Source organism: Anopheles merus, unplaced genomic scaffold (assembly GCF_017562075.2).
Source record: "Anopheles merus strain MAF unplaced genomic scaffold, AmerM5.1 LNR4000451, whole genome shotgun sequence".
Classification (NCBI taxonomy): Eukaryota; Metazoa; Arthropoda; class Insecta; order Diptera; family Culicidae; genus Anopheles; species Anopheles merus.
The window spans coordinates 8,971-24,189 of record NW_024428031.1 but is presented as its reverse complement, the minus strand read 5'-3'; positions in this window follow the sequence as shown (position 1 = coordinate 24,189).

Sequence of the window (15,219 nt, the reverse complement as noted above, 5' to 3'; positions counted from 1 at the left end):
ATGGAACTGGATTTTTAGTACAAGAAATTGGTGGCGTTTTCGGTATCTTGGTTATATGGGCTGGCCTGTATCCTACATGGACTTGACTTGAATCCATCACGATCATAATTTTAAGTTGTACTAACTAAGTTGACTGTGCCACGAGACTGAACACCGGTTAAAATGTATAATAACAGGCTAAATAAAAAAATAATAATAACACAGGCGGTCTCTGAGATACACGGTATCTCTTATACGCAGATTCGGAGATACGCGGTTTTCTAAATTTGACAGTCTTTTGTGCAAATAGAACTGATATCACATATCAATTGTAAAATTCCAAATAATTTCCTTTTGATCTAATGTTAAAAAACTATTTCAAAAGGATCAAAACTGTTATATTCAGTCAGAATCATATCCCCTTCTAAAAGATTTTAAAATATCTTTGGACTCTGGCACTTTTCCTGATGTATAGAATTCGTCAACTACCCATGTGACATTTGCTCGAAATTGTTTTCCGATACCTGCTCGATTAGAACTCGATACGCTTGAAATTGTAGATTTGTGTGTGATCAAGTGTTTTGAAAGTGCTAAGATTTGATGAGTTCGTAAATTAGGTTTTCCTCTTTCGATGGACTCTGCCGTTGAGCTCCTTTTTTATTCGTAGATTTGATGATTTATGAAAAATAAAAGCAGATTTTGTGTGACGTTATTTTATAAAAAATCGAGAATATTCAGGTATAAAATGGCTACATGATCAACTATAACGATAGGAAACTAATATTGTATTTATTGAAGCAAAAACGATGTGCGACTTGTCGCTACAAAAGTCGCTACTGCCAACCAAAAAGAGAGAAATGCGTTCCCAATGAACAAAGTCCAAATGTCAAAGTGACATATTCGAATAAGCAATATTTAAGCAGAGGTTGCTCACTTTAACACCCCCACTAAACCGATGCACCTTGCCAAACCTATGGCTAAACAGTTTCGCTGAAACGTTGCAGTCGGTAGTCCCTTTGTCAGCATATCTGCCGGCTGGTTCGCTGTCGGGATATACTCGAGGACAATCTGTCTATCATTCACCAAGTCTTTCAAGAAGAACAGCTTAACATCAACATGTTTCAGCCTTACCAGTCCCTTGGAGTCTTTCACGATGCTCATCGCTGACTGGTTATCTTCGAAATAGGTCACTGGAAAATCGACCTTGCAGCCAAGGTCATGAAGCAGACGCGACATCCACACCCCATGACGAACAGCAACACATAGAGCCATCAATTCAGTTTCCGTCGAAGACAGCGCCTTTGTTTGTTGTTTCCGGGTGATCCAGGCCACGGTCGATCCGAACGTTTTGAAAACGCTTCCGCTCACTGATCGTCTATCGTTGGGGTCATTGGCCCAATCTGCATCCGAATACACCTCCAGCGCTTTTCCTCTACCTCTGCGATGCACGAGCCCCACATCTAGAGATCCTTGTATGTAGCGAAGGATTCTCTTGAGATGTGTCCAATGCTCGTCCATTGGACAACTCTGATACTGACTGAAGAAGTTCACTGCAGCGGCCAGATCAGGTCTTGTCGTCTGAGCTGCATACATCAGACAACCTACTAATTCACGATAGGGTGCGACGTACATTTATTCTCGTCGCCTTTCATCAGCTTTAGGCGATACTCGATAGGTGTCGAACAAGGTTTACATGTCTCCATCTTGAACCGTCGCAAGACATCTTGAAGATAATGTCGCTGGTGAATCTGCATCACACCTTGTTCCCTATCGTAGCTTATGTTCATTCCAAGAAAGCACTTCACCTCACCAATATCTTTCATCTCGAACTCGTTTGATAGGCATCTTTTCACACCTCTAGTTTTTCGTTGATCTTATGTAAAGGCACTGGTCGTTTAGACTCCGTCTAAAACCCAAACGTCCATGAACAAAATTGTCAAACCGATCATTCCATGCTTTAGACGTCTGCTTAAGACCGTACAGAGATTTATGTAAACGGCACACAAGATCTCCGTCAGTCTGGAAACCCTCGGGCTGTGTCATGAAAATCTCCTCCGTTAACGTGCCGTTCAAGAAGGCAGTTCGAACATCCATCTGATCCACTATCATCTTTGCTTCATTAGCATAAGCCAAGACCATGCGCAGAGTATCCAATTTAGCAACTGGAGAATATGTTTCATTGTAATCGAAACCGTAACGCTGGCTAAAACCTCTAGCCACTAAGCGAGCTTTATAACGACAAGGTTGGTTATCCATGCTCCGCTTCATTGCAAACACCCATTTGAATGAAATAGGTGTCCTATTCTCCGGTAGCTTTACTAAATCCCATGTCTTATTCCTTTCCAAGGACTGCATCTCTTCAGCAACAGCCTTTTTCCATTCGTTCCAATCATCGCGCTGACGAGCTTCTGCTAGTGAGGTCGGTAGATTCTTAACATAACTTGCAGCATTCAATGCGTATGCTGCATATTCCACCGCATAGTCTTTGTGCCACACAAGAACCGTCCGTTGTCGTTTTGAAGTTTCATCACCAGGAACCACTTCAACATCAGAATTCAGGCTAGGAGCCGTGTCATACCCTTCAGCAGATTCGATGTCATGGTCATTGTTACTTGCTTCATCGTCTAACTCAACATCATCTGATGAAGCTTCTCTATTCATTGGTGTCAAAAAGAAATCATCGTGTGACATATCTTCAACTGCTTCTGAAGTAATATGACAGCCTTCCAAAAATACAACATCACGCACGTGCACAATTTCATGGTGCTCCGGGTCCCAAACCCTATACCTATTCACAGAGTATCCTACTAAAACTCCTTTCCAAGCTTTGGCATCCAGCTTAGCACGTTGTTGTTTCGGAATGTGAACATACACATCACATCCAAAAATTCGGAGCTTTGCCAAATCAGGTTTCTTACCTTCCCATCTTTCGTATGGAGTCTTGTTGCCATCGATCACATTCGTGGGGCTGCGGTTGAGAAGGTATGCAGCCGTTTGAATGGCTTGCCCCCAAAATCGCTTATCGATTCCGGAATCCTGCAGCATTGTTCTGGCCTTGTCAACCAAGGTACGGTTCATCCGCTCGCTAACCCAGTTTTGCTGAGGTGTATGTGGAACTGTCCACTCCACAACGATACCACTCTGCTTCAGGAATTGCTCAAACTGCTTGCTTCGGTATTCACCGCCATTGTCACAACGTAAACGGCTGATCCGTTGACCAAACTTTGCGCTAACAATAGCCTCGTACTCACAGAAACGCTTGAACACCTCATCCTTTGACTGAATCAGAAAAACCATACAAAAATGGCTCCAGTCGTCTACGAAAGACACAAAGTATTTCACACCACCGTTACCTCCCATATAACCAAGATACCGAAAACGCCACCAATTTCTTGTACTAAAAATCCAATTCCATCAAACAAAGCTAAAAAACTATCAGTTTGGTGGGTTAAGCCACACGGCCACAGAAACAGCCACTTCAATGTTGTTGAAGTTAGATTTTTATGCACGGGCAATTTATTTGCTCAACATGTTTCACCTGTGTTAAAATGTTATTTAATTGTGCAAAGGAAGCAATTAAACGTGTGTGTTTAAGTTGGTTTGTTGTAAAACATTCATGTGTAATATGTGTATATGTGTGTTTGTTTACTTGCGAATGAACTCTTCCATTTCGCTGGTCAGTGCATAGTTTATAGACTAATAATATTGCTGAAGTTGAAGTGCAGTGATGTAAGTGAATGAATTTAATCAACCGAGGAGTTAAAATCCTGTCCAGCATATTGACCTTAGCCAACCCTTTACCAAACATTCCCTCAAAGCATTTTTGGAAAAGGTGGGATAAGGGTGGGCAAGATAAATACATCGGATCGGAACTGGCAGCTCCGATTGTTCTAAAATTTGGTGGGTTATCGACTGAATCGGCCACCACAAACCCACGTGGGTTTGAAGTGGTTTTACAGTAGGTTAAGGACGATTTGATTATTTGGGCTACTGGAGTAACTGGACCACAAACATCCAAATGAATGAGCTCTAACACTCGCGACGATCGTTTTTCATTACGCGATGGAAACGGATTCCATGTTTGCTTCCCGGTTGAACAAGAATCGCACACCACAACACTTTTGTCGGTACATTTCACTTTCAGCCCAGAAACCATTTCATCCCGAATCAATTGCTCAATACTGCGCACGTTTAAGTGACCAAGACGCTTATGCCACAATTCCAGCTCTTTAGACACTCGATCTGTCGTCATCCGAATATTCTCCACGCTTCACGTAACTAAAATCTATTTGATATAATTTTCCAACCCGTGAACCACACGCGACAATTTCCGAATCACGATAAATCTGTACCGCTCCGTTTGCATATACCACTTTCATACCAGCAGCATCGACACGCATTACTGAGAAAAGATTACAACGCAAATCAGGCACATATAAAACATTTCGCACCAGGCACTCAATTTGCTTTCCGAACACATTGCTGATGATCTTCACATTTCCGGAATTTTCCGCACGAATCGTCACATCATCCTTAGCAATCACAATTTCAATCGGATTTTCCAATAGTCACATTTCATCGAAAAACTCTTTGTTATTCACCAAATGATCGGAATAGCCCGAATCTATATACCACTCCATTTTGTTAAAACATCCTGCATTTACACCAACAATACTAATACTTGCTTCACCGACGTGTGCCTTCGATGTATTGGTGTCACTTTGCCTTTTATTCGGACACTCAGAAAACTTATGTCTGATAACCTTGCAGCCAAAACACCTAACCTTACTTTTCTGCTGCCAATTTGGCCTCGTGCCAGAGAATGCAGCTTCATGTTCCGGTGCGCGAAGATCTACACTCTTTCTTTTTGTTTCTTCGTCAAGCCACCTACATTTAACGAATTCGACAGACAGACTCTCCTCGGGCATTGTTTCCAATGCTGTTACAACGGTCAAATATGACGATCCGAGCGTAACTAACAAATGGTAAACCACATCAAGCTCTTCCAGCACAGCACCAGTAGCCCGATATTCCCCCACTAGTTTATCAAACTTTAAAAAATGCTGCTGAAGTGTTCCGCCCGCGAAACGAAGAGTAAGCATTTATCGCTTCAAATGCATGCGACTTGCAATGCTGCGTCGCTCGAACACACGCTGAAGAGCATCCCATACGTCCTTTGGAGTTTTCTGGTCCTGAATGTACTCTAATTGCGAGTCGTGTATTCTCGATACAAGCAATGATTTGCATCGCCGATCTAACTTGGCCCGCGCTTCACGGTTCCGCTCCTTTTCCCTAGCTATCGCCTCACTGTCTCCCGCCTCGTCCTTCAGCACCTCTAGCCCATCCTCGTTCGTATTAATGCAATCTAAGAGCTCATGCTCCTCCAAGAGTATTGTCATCCGATACTTCCATGCGGTATAATTTGTGCCGTCAAACAGCGGGAGAAAATGACGATCATTCTTTTCTTGCTCCATCACAATACACAATTTCGATTAGTCACTTTCCGTTTGTTCAAAAACGTGCTGGGCCTATAACCTAATATTGTATTTATTGAAGCAAAAACGATATGCGACTTGTCGCTACAAAAGTACAGGAAAGAAGAAGTTCAATGAATCAAGGTTAACGGCATGACTGCCAACCAAAAAGAGAGAAATGCGTTTCCAATGAACAAAGTCCAAATATCAAAGTGACATATCCGAATAAGCAATCCCAAGTAGCACAATCCTGTTAAGAAACCTTTAAAACTATGCCTAAAAGTATTACTTTTAGCTTTCCATACAGCAGTAATTCCAGGGCTTAAAACACTGCATAACGCTTTCCTGGCTTCGTCAATGTTTCGTTAAAATTTAAAATTTATCCGGTATTTTCAACGAAAAAGATCAAATTTAACGAAAATATCGACAAGGATGGTTGTATTGCTCTTTCTCTTTCTATATGCATTTTCTATATCTTCGTTAAGTTACAACAATAGGTGTTATTATTTTATTGAATAAATGCATAAATTCACCACAAATACTTTTATTCAACATTTCTGTTGTGGATAGACGTGACGAGCCCTGGATTCGCCGTAGCAGTTGCGCTGCTGCTGGTCGACATCCAGGAATCGACACTGCGCTCACGCACACTAATACGCTGCACTTAGCGATGCGCGTTAAGTGTGTGCGGAGCGCACATAACGCGGGAGTGTATAACAGGCTACCGGTCGAGCAGGGCTCCCGGTAGGGCTCACGGTGCGGCTCGTGCGCGCGGCCCCATACATCAATATATTGTGTTTTGTATCATTTAATATGTGTAATAAAGGTGTAAATAGTTCAAACATAAAAGTGGCGACGAGGATGGGATCCTCTTGCGCAAGGAGGATCCTACAGAACCCGCGGCAGCCATCGCGTTTCATCTGGCCTTTCTGCAGCGTCAGTGCAGCGGCCATCGCGATGGCACGGTTCCCTGTGCCTTTGGATACCGCGGAACATCGGGCCGCCGCCACCGCAGACACCGTGGCCCCGGCTGCTGTCCCATCACTGGCGACCGCTGCAATGGGCAGCCGGCTACACACCACCCACTGCAGCCGCATATCAAGGGCGACGGCACATTCCGCCCCGGCTCGAGCCCTGCAGCACGTCATCGGTGAAGCAGCAATCCCGCCGCAGCTCGAGCCCCGCATCACCAACAGCAACGCGCAAGTTGCTTCGGCTGCTGCACCTCAGCACATCATCGGCGAGGTCGCAATCCCGCCAAGGCTCGAGTCCGCCTCATCATCGGCAACCCGCAAGTTGCTTTGACTGCAGCACGGCAGCACGTCATCGGCGAGGTCGCATTCCCGCCGCGGCTCGAGCCCCGCATCACCAACGGCGAAACGTAAGTCGCCTCGGCTGCAACGCAGCAGCCTCGCATCATAGGCGACGACACATTCCGCCTCACCTGCAGCAAACCCAGCACGTCCAGCCAGAGACGTCATCGCTGTGGCCGGCCATTGCTGTCGCCGGTCATGGCCCTGCCGGTGCAAGGTTTCATCGCGGCACTACCCTCACCTCCCGGCAGGCGTAGCAGCGACGCTACAACCCGAGGACGCGAACGCGGCATCATAGCCGCCGCCACCCCCCGGGACAACGGTGCACCATAGCAGACGCTCCCGAGGAAAGCGAACGCGGCATCATCGCCGCCGCCCCGGGACAACAGGTCATCATCGCAGACGCGACCCCGAGGAACGCGGACGCGGCATCATCGCCGCCGCTCGGGAACATGAGCGCAGCAGCATCACGGGCCCCACTACGTACCATCGGTCGAAGGGTGTCACCACGCTGGTATTCCGTTGTGGAATACCACCCGCGTCGGTTCGACCCTTCGGTTATTAAAAGGGGGAGATGTTGTGGATAGACGTGACGAGCCCTGGATTCGCCGTAGCAGTTGCGCTGCTGCTGGTCGACATCCAGGAATCGACACTGCGCTCACGCACACTAATACGCCGCACTTAGCGATGCGCGCTAAGTGTGTGCAGAGCGCACATAACGCGGGAGTGTGTAACAGGCTACCGGTCGAGCAGGGCTCCCGGTAGGGCTCACGGTGCGGCTCGTGCGCGCGGCCCCATACATCAATATATTGTGTTTTGTATCATTTAATATGTGTAATAAAGGTGTAAATAGTTCAAACATAAAAATTTCATAAAAGTTTTGTCAGTGCATATTGTCACTGTATCACATAAGTTTCTTTCATTCCATGGGTTTCTTCCATTAATTTAGCATGGAGGTTAGCGGCAGCCGTGGACGGAAAACATGATGTCCAAACGCTATTCGAATCGAAAATGCTGCTGAAATATAAAACTTATGTACCTCATGTGAAAAGATTGATAATATCGATACACTGACCTGTTGTAAAAGCATGATGATACACAAATTTAACCAATTCCCAATTGACATTTTCGAGCACGAATAATCGGGAATTCGAGCAAATTCCCTTAAACTGGAGCCTTAAACTTCCCTTAAACTGCACCAGTTTAAGGGAATTTAGAAAAAGTCCTATAAAATCAACTGGGATGCGGCTTTTTCGATTGCTTTCTTCTAGATTCGCTCGGAAATGATGTTTCCTATTGTTATAGTTGGTCATGTACCCGTTTTATACTTAAATAATACCATATTTTATAGAATAATGTCACAATAAATTAGCTTTTGTTTTTCATCAAAAACCATAGCTATGAATGAAAAATGAGCACGACGGCATCGTCCATCGACAGAGAAACGCCTAATTGACGAACGCACCAAGTCTTGGCGCTTTCAACACACTTTATTACACACAAATTCACAATTTCAATCGTATCGAGAACTAATCGTGCAGATATGGGAAAACCATTTCGAGCAAATGTCACTTGTGTAATCTCTATTTGATTTCGGAAGAATTAACTGAAGGCTGAAGAGTTACGTGTTTTAAGTTTTAGCCAAGATCTATTAAGGAGAACAGGTCGATGCAAAGCCCGTTGCTAGGTTGCCATTTTCAGCTCGCTTTTGACAGTTTCATGAAAAAGTGTTTACAAACAAACGGCTAATAGTTAACGCGCAAAAGTGGACGAATTTATTATTAGGAAGGTTATATTGGTTAAATTTCTTGCGGTCAATCACTTCTGGACAATAAAGGAGAAGTAATTGCAGTCTACTCTGTATTCAGAAACATTGATAACCTTTTTCATTGTTTGCCATTCCGTGACCACAAACCACTACCGTTTGCAACGGTCCTGCTGGAAAAACGAAATGTTTAACATGTTCAACTGGGTTAAAGAAGTCCTTTTACTTTCAATTGAACACTGAGAGTAAAATGAAACATCCAATCGATACACACTGGTACAATATGCATACCGTCATTTACTTATAACCTGGCTACGAATGATAAATGAGATCCTTGGATTGTATCAGTCATGTAATATTCTAATTGGATTCTAATTATTCAAATATTCTACCAGGAATTGAATGTGAAATGCTGAACAAAACTCTCATTCACTCCATAGCAACGTCCATCGCTAAACATAAACAATGTTCACTTTAACTGTCAAAATTTTCCCATGGCTTTCTGTCAATTTACTCTAAGCGCTTCGACCTGTTCTCTTTCAAGGACCTTGGTTTTAGCGCTCAATCACGAGTGACATCTCTATTTGACAGTATTGCCTGAGATACTTAAACCTAGGTGTGATCGCACAAACAAGATGTACATAAAGAAAAGGTGTATGTGTGAGGATGTCAAGGTGTATGTGTGAGGTATAAACAAATTTTTAATTTCTACACTTGGGAAGTGTATCATTGAAAACTATCGTGGCATCACATCCATAAATTGCTGTTCATAAAGCTCTACTAGAAAAATGCAAATCGGTTATTTCATTTAACCATCATTTCCCAGCGCTCTACTGCCACAAACCTGTTAAATTTTGTTTCATCGTGTGTCTTTAACTGCTTCTTAGACTGTCGACTTCAAGTTAATACGCTTTATACCAATCTTAAAGGGGCCTTTGACAGTGTTAACCATAAGCTACTTGCCTTGAAGCTTATACACATTGGGCTTTCTCAGCATACAGTATCATAGATAAGTTCCTATCTCGAAAATATGCGTTATCAAGTCAAAATCAAAAACACTAATTCTGCAGAATTATTTAGCTTTTCCGGTATCCTGCTGGGCAGTAAATTATGACCTCCACTATTTATTATATTTTTAATGATTAAACTTATTGTGTGCCGCCTGAAACTTGTTTAATGTATGCTGACGACGTCAAACTCTTTACCAATTGATATGTCCGAACTACTCGGACTATTGCACACAGGTTCGAGTTTAAGGTTTGTATTTGGAAGTCAACTTAAGAGTAAATCGGTGATGAGCTATCGGCTCCTTTTATACCGCATGGTTGCAATGTTTTTCTATGTGTTGCTATGTGTTCCATTATCCCTGTGGTAACTGGGATCCAACTCCAATTAAAAGTCCTAACGATTGCATCATCCTTCAAAAAATGATCTAGAGTTAGACCTTGATAAATGTTTCATTATTACGTTTTACAGGCTTGAAAAACGATGAAGTATAATATTCGTTGTTAGGCAGAGTGTTAGATCGTCGTCGTGTCTAGTTTAAATTTCCGTCTACATATTGACAACACTATTAAGAAGGCATACAAGATGCTAGGTTTTATCTTTCGACAATTCCGTGAATGTATTGATGTCTTCATAATGATGTAATGATTCGTCGGCTGAAAAATAACAAGGTACCCGTAACCGACGAAATTACAGCTGAACTGGCCAAGAATGGAGGTGCATGACTAGAAAACAAGATTCATCAAATTATTACTGAGGTGTGGGATAGCGAATCGATGCCTTGTGTTTGGAATCACGACATCATCTACCCCGTATACAAGAAGGGAGATAGGTTGGACTGCAACAACCACAGGGGTATTATGGTGTTGAATACCGCCTATAAAATATTCTCCCTTCTCCCACACGTCGAAGAGATAGTCCCCTACCCGCAAATTTCCGTTAAATGCCTTCTAATCGCCTTGTAATCGCCGGCGAATTGAAGGCGATCAGCAGTGCATTTAGCAGTAATTAAATGCCTTTGAAATATGTCAATGAAAAATTTCGCTTTTAATTTGAAATTTGAAATTGCAACTGTCAAAAGAAAAACCTTACAAGCGTCTTCAGCACTGCACTGTTGTAGTGTTCCCAGATATGAGCGTGAGATTCGATAGCACGATTTACGTGTTATGTTCCCTTGCGTTATGCTCTGAGCTATTTCACTTTATTAAAGATGATCTACATTATTCGGTTGTTAAAGACCAACTCATTGAAAGGTGATAATATATCAAACTCATTTCGATAACTAAAATAAAAGTATAAATGAGATACATATTTCTCCCATCCTGATAATGAACGGTGAACATAGTGTAATTATTATGTTTTTTGAAAAAGGTATTATTTAAATTTCGCTTCACATAAATTTTGTTTCAAGTAATTATAGTAAGAAAAAATTAATTTAAAAAGAAATAAACGCAGAAAAAAGATCATAAAAATCTGGATTTGAACACACGCTTTTTCGGTTCGGAACCAAAAGCGTTGTCACTGCTCTATTTGGCAGTTACATTGGTACAGGTGCAAATTCAGTATATAAACAAGTTAGATGGCGGCAAGCTATCTGTTCTCCTTGAATCAAAAAGTTGAAAGATTTCGAAGAGAACCCGTTACAGCCGTGAAAGTTTCGGTTGAAATCTTTATTCGCCTTCTAAGGCGACTAAGGCCTTAAATGCCTTCTGAATGCCTTCAAAGCCGTTTAATGCTGGTAGGGTCGGAACCTATCAAAGAGGATTCCGAAACGGAAAATCAATCACTAATCAGATCTTCACCATGCGGCAGATCTTGGAGAAGATGGTTGAATACAGAAACGACACATACCATCTCTTCATTGACTTCACATCTGCATATGATAGCACAGCCAGGGTAAAACTGTACGACGCTATTAGCTCATTTGGAATCCCGGCCAAACTGATAAGGCTAGTTAGAATGACTATGACCAAAGTCACTTGCCAGGTGAGGGTGGATGGAAAACTCTCAGGACCTTTTGCTATCAGCAAGGGTCACAATTCACCTATCTTGGGTCAAAGGTCAGCAACGGCAAAAGCATGGAAGCTGAGTTGCACAAAAGGATGCTGGCTGCCAACCGGTAATTCTACAGCCTGAAAAATCAGTTCACCTCAACGAAGCTGGGACTACTTATATAGTTACCTATATAGTACCTATATAGTTCCGGTACTCACATACGCCTCTGACACATGGACACTATCCAAATCTGACGAAACCTTCTTAGCCGCGTTCGAGAGGAAGATGCTCAGAAGGATACTTGGCCCCGTATGTGTGGAAGGACAATGGAGGAGCCGCTATAATGACAAGCATTACGAGATGTACGTCGACCTCACTATCGTGCAGCTTATCATACTCACCAGGCTCCGGTGGGCTGGCCATGTTGTACGCATGGAAACGGACGACCCAGCCCGTAAAGTCTTTTTAGGCCGTCCACAAGGACAGAGGAGGCGTGGTAGGCCCAAACTGAGGTGGCAAGATGGCGTGAAGGCGTCCGCCATTAACGCCGGGATAACGAACTGTCAGACGAAGGCGCGAGACCGTGAGCGGTTTTGGACACTCCTGAGGCAGGCCAAGACCGCAAGTAGAACAATTTCTATTTCGACGCACGTCGTGATGCGTCTGTCAAAATGATTTAACCATATCGGGTGAACATCGATATTTTTCACGTTATATTGTTTCGAGCGCAGTTTTGCGTGTAATTGGAGTACTAAATAATTTTATAAATAAAACAAAATAAATGTAGAGAAAGTAATTTCGTAATTGCTGCAAAACAGGTGTGTGCGGGTCAGTATGCAATATGCAATAAAAAAACGTAAACATGCTTTGAACTGTATTGAGCCCAACTGGAAATGATTTTACAGTTGTAATTTAACAATATAATCACTTCAGAACCTATAAATAATACGCATTATTGCTGTTTGTTGTAGTTTTTCTTTGTAAAATGTGTTGACACATCCATGCAGAACGCAGCGAACAGATACCAGCATGCGTCACGCAATTGGAACAAGTACCAAGCCCTAAGTACAGTAGAACATCGATTATTCGGGCAGCTCGGGACCGGGCGGATGCCGGTTAATCGATTTCCACGGATAATGGTCCAAGAAATGTCAAATAGATATAAAAAATACAAAATTTACAGGTTTTACTAAGCATTCACCTTAAACCAATCGATTAATCACTTTTGAAATATTTTTTGAATCAATAACGATGGATTTAACAATTATTCTTTATCAAAAATGAAGTTTAAAAATATCACTATGCACTACATAGCTGCACAGCAAATGTTTTGCTAACCTGAACATCACAGAAAATGTTCGCCACGATTGACCAACTGTCAAATTCATGCGCACGGTTAAGCCGCCCGCCGGTTAATCCGTCCCCGGAAAATCGACGGTCTACTATAAGTAATGATGTCTTATGTCTTAAGTCTTTGTTGTTTACTCAAGTTGTCGTTGTTTACTTGTCTTGTGTGCTGGTGGCTGATATCTTTGGTTCCCGAATTGCACTACGATGATTAATAGAATAGAGGCAATACAACGGAGGTTTACAAGACTTGCTTTGAAATGCGACCAATTCAGAGGACTTAGAACCATGTCAAATTATCGCTCACGTTGCCTTCTGCTTAGCCTACAGACGCTCGAACACCGTTTTATGGTAAACCAATGTGTAATTTGTTGCTAAAATATTAAAAAAAAAATAGACGTCCCTTGTTTACTAGAGAAGATCAACATCTACGCGCTTTCGAGACGTCTTTGCCTTTACTAGTCAGCGAGAACAGGCGTACCTTATAAGGATTTATCCCCTATGTGCCAAATTATACGAAATTTTTTTATATTTTGGCTGGAAACCACGAGATGCGACTCACGCGGAAATTCGAGATACGCGTGAACTAAACTACACTTTATATGAATAAAATTAACTCGATTTTAATTGTTACACCGTGTTAATATCAAATTTTATCGAACCTTCTAGCTTCCCGTCTAAAGAATCCTCTTCGCATTCCAAACTTGCCACCACTTGACCTCTCTCCCGAGGAGGAATGACCGGACGACCCCCCTTCTTCTCCTTCTTCCCAATTGCTCTATTTTGACAAGCTTTCGTCGATCCTAGCGTTGTCCTCCGCGCGATCACTAACGTGCCGCGTTGTCTTATTCTAGCGTTGCGCTTTATAGCGTGAGCGGAACGCTTCACGCGGTATGTTGCGGCTGTTTTCGGTTCCCATTAACCGTGTATCTCGGAGATCGCGTGTATAAAGAACATGGGGATGTAATCAGTCTTACACAACGATTCGCGCTACAATACTTTTAAACCAAAGAAGGGCAGGATGTTAAGTCGTGAATGTAACATCTTGATCACGTGATAAGCCCTTTCGTTGCTCAGACTCAGTCATTTTGATTATAGAGTTGTTCAAGGCTTTTAGAAAGTATCTCCAGTATTTAAATTTCTTGCCGAGGAACTTTCGTTTTCATCATTCGTGAAAAACGACTAACAACAAAAGCGGAGTTACAATCACTGATACGATTCCGTTTGAACCGGCACTTCGAGTTGATTAATCTACGTAAAACAGACTATTTTTTCCCTTCCTTATACACCTGCTACATTTTTTGTCTTTCTTAATAAGCGAGATTTGCCTTCCTGTATCTTTCAAATTAATTATACACAGATTGATTAAAAGTTAGGACGAGTAAAACTTATTATATTTCCTTCTCTTTTGAGATAGCAATCAAAAAAATAATTTTCTTAGCAAATTATGAAATTGATGATTCTATCTGTAACGACCAAGCGTTTTACGGGTGGCGGAAGGTTAATTGGCCGTTTTAATAATATTTAGCACGATTCGGAAGAGCACACAAATAATTATACGCAGAAGTCAGTGGCTTACGTCTGTTCAGTTCAATGTCGCGCCAAGAAGAGGGCTTTATTCTATGACAGTTCATCTAGCACACCGGGTGCTCCAGCGGTCAAGGTATAACGCGTTTATACCGCTGCGTTCGGGGTTCAGGTAGAATGCACGGTGGGCGATATTAGTCCGGACGTTACATATGTATCCATACTCTTGGTGGAATTCCTTATTTTGCGTCCATTAGCAGTTGGATGATCTTCTTCTATTTTGGCTCAACAGCCGTTGTCGGCAAGGTCTGCCTGTACCACTAGCGGGGATTGGCATTCAGTGATTTACAGATTTCCTTCCTTAGCAGGATAGTCAGTACTATGTATGGGGGCGTGGACCGTCCGCGGCTTGAACCCATGTCGGGTGTGTTGTTAAGTCGTACGAGTTTTCGACTGTACCACAAAGTAGGTCAAACGTAATCTATGTTTACTAAATATTTGGTGTATCACTGAGGAGTTTAATATAAATAAAAAGAATTAATATCTAGGAATTGATTGTCAAATAACAATTGTATATTCTAAGCAAATCTAAAAGAGTTTAAACAACTTTTCATGAATAAAGCGTTTGTAAACAAATTTTTCTATTGAGCGATCGGTATTTGTGTAAAGAGTACGAACATATGTTTAGTTGATTGTCTGCTAATTCTTTTATGATCTGTGTCAATGTCAAGTGTTTGTTTACTCTTGTGCATGAAATATGCAGAATTAAATTAGGTCTATGCTAATAGATGATACTGTTCTTAATAGAATAGAT